The sequence below is a fragment of the Passer montanus genome, unplaced genomic scaffold (assembly GCF_014805655.1).
Source record: "Passer montanus isolate IOZ18808 unplaced genomic scaffold, ASM1480565v1 scaffold246, whole genome shotgun sequence".
Taxonomy (NCBI): Eukaryota; Metazoa; Chordata; class Aves; order Passeriformes; family Passeridae; genus Passer; species Passer montanus.
In genome coordinates, this window is record NW_024367104.1 from 47,670 (window position 1) to 52,455 (window position 4,786).

Sequence of the window (4,786 nt, forward strand, 5' to 3'; positions counted from 1 at the left end):
GAGGAGCAGAATCCCCACCGCCTCACCTGCTGCCCCCACTCTGGGGATGAGCCCAGGACACTGCCAGGGTTCTGTTTGGTGCATTCAGATGGCAGGGCAGTCCAACACTTCATCCAGCAGCACCCCAAGTGCTCCTCCTTGGGCTCAATCCCCTCATCACCCAGCCTTTGTCCAGCTTGTTTTGGATTGCTCCAGTCCAGTGGCAGCAGATTCTGCCCCTGTTCTGCTCTGATGATATTGGAGAGCTCTGATAATCTCTCCGGGTTACTGGGAACAAGGAACAAGGAAGACAAGCCTCTTATGAAGGTGAAGGATATCCAGAGCGCGGCCTGAAGGATGCTCTGTGGCTGAAGGTTTGGGACAGCCTTTGCCCGTGACACTGGGGCATTTTTCAGGCTAGCTGCTCTTGCCTGGCACAGCCTGGAGAATCAGAAAGTTGGAAGTGATTTTCTTCCCACAGCTCTGCATCACAAGTTTGGGAACACTTTGCTTCCCTCATCTCTGCAATTCCATATCCCGCTCTCAAAATTATGCCCATCTGAGCATGGCAGCAGCTTTGATGAGTTGGCATTCATCCCAACATGGGTGGATGAGGGAAGAGGTGCCAGTATCCTGCACCTTGACTTGTGCACGTCCTTTGCTCCTGCGCCAGACAACATCCCTGTCTCTAAGCTGGAGTGATGTGGATGTTGGTTGGACCATTTGGTAGATAAGGAATGGACAGGATGGTCTCACTCCAAGAGTTTTGGTCAATGGCTCCACATCCCTCTGTGGAGAATGGGGATGAGTGGAGATCCACAGAGACTCGTGTTGGGATTGTTATAATTTGGCATCATTGTCAGAAATCAGGGTACTGGGATTTAATGGGATGATCAGCAAAAGCAGGGACCACTCCAAGCTGAGTGGTGGGGTTGGTTGTCTGGAGGGAAGGGATGGCATTCAGAGGGGCTGGAACTGGTTTGTGCAGAGGGATATTGTCAGTTTCCTGAAGCTGAACAAGGCCAAGTGCAAAGTCCTGCATGTGGTTTGGAGCAATGCCAAACATGGCTGTGGACTGGATGATGAGTGGATGGAGAGCAGCCCAGAGGAGAAAGCCTTGGGGTGTTAGTGGGCGAAGAACTGGACACACCCCACCATGTGAATGAGCTGACCAGAAACTCCCCATGTCCTTGGCTCAGGTCCACAGCATGGGCAGAATGTGATGGGGGGGATTCTGCCCCTCTACTCTGGCTGGGGTAGACTGGAGTTGTGTGTTAAATTCTGGCATGTGAAAATAAGGGAGACATGCAGCAGCTTGAGCAGATCTGTAAATGGGCCTGGAAGATGATGAGGGTCTGGAGCAACTGATGTCCAGCCAACATGAACACTGCAGCCATGAGGGGCTTGTGCCAGAATCAAACATGGACCTCCATTAGTGGATCCAGGCCTGTGATTAAGCAAGTGAATTTCTTCTCTGTGATGGACACAAGGTGTGTCAGTGTGTCCCAGTGGGTAGTGGAACTGCAGAGCCAATTCCATAGAGGTGTTGGTGCAATTTGCACCCTCCACAAAAGGCTTGTGGAGACACGGATTTGTGCCAATTGTGGTTGGCATGCCTTTGCCATAAAAATATTGAAGGAGACATTTCAGTTTGCAAGGCAAGAGTATTTTATTGAGGCAAAAGTAGAGTGCATGGTCATGAGCAGCCAGTAGAAGGAAGCTGGTCTGAGAGACAAGTAGGGTGACCATCAGGCTGGGCCCCTTGGTTACAGTGATTTGTGCAGAGCAGAAAGGCCTTCCTGCCCTGCAGTGAGAGCAGCACTCCGGAGGTGCCTGATGATCTCTGGCTTGGGAGAAGGGGTTTGCAGCAGAGGGGATTGGAGAGAGATGCAGGGGAAGTGCAGAGCAGGGAGGGGAGGAAGAGCAGGGGGCAGATGGGCCATGTTTGCAGGCAGCCAGACCTGGCCCCCTGGCTGATGCCTGGTTTGGAGCCCTGAGAGAAGAAGCTGGAAGCACTGAGTCCATTTGAGAACGATGTCCCAGAGCCACATCCTCAATGCCTGAGATGTGTTCCAGGGAGTGGATGGTTGGTGTCACGGGTGGTGCTGAGGGCCCTTAGCAGATGGAGCCATAGCCCCTTCTGCCATAGCAGCCCAGGCCCGCCAGGCCATAGCCAAAGCCACCAAATCCACCAGAGATGGGCTGTCCCTGGGCACTGAGCTCAGAGCCCAGAGCAGCAGAGGAGGTGGATCCGACGGCGGTGCTCTGGGGGAAGGAGGTCATGATGGGTCCTGGCAGGGTGACCAGCACAGGAGAAGGCTGAATAACAACACGGGAATCCTGGCATTGCAGGGCACAGGGCTCGTTGCAGCTGTTGGCCAGCGGGGTGGGTCCGCAGGGTCGGCAGATGTTGTTGCAGGCCATGGGTGTGGTATGGAGGGTGCCTGGAAGAGATAGGGCGTGAGGCAGGGCAGGGCTGTGGGGATGCAGGAGAGAGAGGGAGTGTGGAGGCTGTTGTGGGGCTGTGGAGAGACATGAGGACTGCTGAGGCTGGGGTTGGTCATGCTGGAAGAGAGGGGTCATGGGAGCAGGATCAAGAGGGTCAGGGGCTTGAGACTTACCTGGTACTCGGCAGGAGCAGGAGGGGATGGCGTGAGGAGAAGTGTGTGAGGGAGAGAGGCTCTGGGTTGGCTTTTATGCTGGTTCTGGAGGGGCGGAACAGCTTTGTCCCATGGCCTTGGGGCATTTTGGAGGCAGAAGCCCTTGCCTGGCACCGTGTGGTGAGTCATGAGGTGGGGAGTGTTTTCTTTCCTGTGACTCTTCAACTCCATGTTCACCATTTAAGGCGGTTTCCGTTTGACCTTGGCAGCCCCTCTTAATGGAGAGAATTAGTGACCATTACCTTGTTGGTGTTAGCATGTGTCAGGACATGTAGAAGATTCAACCAAAGCTTTGCAGAACTGGGAAGTCATCACTGAAGTCATTCCATGGCATATTGACAATATGTCCCGTGTGCATCCTTGTGTCCTGCCCGAAAGAACTCTGATCTCTCTCAGCTTCTCTTTTTAAGGATGCTCCAATTCCATTATTGACTTGATCTCCCAGCACTGCTCTTGGTCAGCCACATCCAGATCCTTGATCCACTCTGGAGTCCCAGCAGTGATGGGTGAAAAGATAGACACTGCCTTCAACCCCCTTGTGTTCCTTTTTCTCATCCTCTCCTGGTAACTGCTGGAGTTTTTTGCAACAAAGGGTACATGGCCAAAAGGATGGATTAATAAATGGATGAGGAACAGTTCTCATGTGTCTTGTTCTTCATATCCTTCACAAAATTTCCTTTATAGGAGGAAGGGTCCAGAACCCAGCACTGTGACCCCACTGTGTGACCTTGCTGGGCCCAGGTTAGAGGAGCTTCACAGATGAACAAACACAGGAGTTTGAGCAGCATGGGAGGCCTCCCTGTATCCCAGGGATTGCATTCCCATATGCATCAGGAAATATCAGTTGTGTAGAAAGGCATGACAACATGGTGAGGAGGGACACCATGGGATGGAAGGAGCAGACCTGCAAAAGCTGTGGCCCTGCAAACCCAAGATCAGCTTGACAGTGTGGAGGTGTCAGAAGGTCTGAGGCCCCTCCACAAAACACAACAAAAAACACAGCACACAATGCCATGTGATGACTTCACTGATGATATTCCACCTCGCCAAATCCTTGGTCAGGATTTCAGCACTCCCTGGCTTACATCATTAGCACCATCTTAACATCTAATGTTTCCATTTAATTGATCTTCCAAGGTCACATAGACAGAGTCTCAAGAGAGGGACATGGAATTCCACCACCATGACATGGGAGAGAAGGGGACCTTGCTGACCCTCCTCTAGTAATTACTGACTTTTGCTAACAGAAACACAAAATTAAGATTACGGGATAAAAGTAATGAAACCTGACAGCTTGATTGTAGAATGCAGAAACTGACATCACAGACCAGCCACAGAAAGAAACTGATTGGACCAGGTTTGCTCCTCAATATCAGATTTCTGAATGAGGCATAGAAATGCAGTTTATAAAACATTGTATGCTGTTGTATAAATTTGAGAAATCCAAACCAGAACACTGGAACAAGTTCAGCCTGAACAGACTCACATTTTCCAGATCCTCTCTCTTGATCCCATTCAAAAAACAAGGGGAGGAGCTCTCTTTCCTCCAAAAACTGAGAGCTTTGAAAGTTACTGCACAGTGACCTCTCCAGGACATCAGCAACTTCCTCAGCGTTTCTGGGTGACACAACGACTGATGAACATCCAGCAAAACAGAGTCCCATTCTTCACAAGGCACCCACAAACCACAGCACACAAACGCCACAAAATTGCATTGCTAATGCAATTGCACATTTCCTGGGCTATGGTGGTTAATTCAGCCCTTTCTGACACACATGAAACAATCAAATTGACCCAAACACCAAGTCATGAAAGCTGCCTCCAACGTCAGATGGAACCAGCCTCGAAAGCGTGACACAGAACTGCAGAACGACATCAAGGAAAGCACTCCCCAGCTCATGACATATTGTTAGGCAGGGCAAAGCAAGAGCTGCAGTGTCCAAAATGCCCCAAGGCCATGGCACAAGGTTGTCCCGCCCATCCAGAACCAGCATAAAAGCCAGTCCAGAGCCTCTTTCCCTCACACATTTCTCCTCACGCCATCTCCTCCTGCTGACAACCAGGTGAGTCTCAATCCCCTGAACCTCCTGCTCCTGTGTTCCTGGCCCCTCTCTTCCAGCACGCTCAGCCCCAGCCTCAGCAGTTCT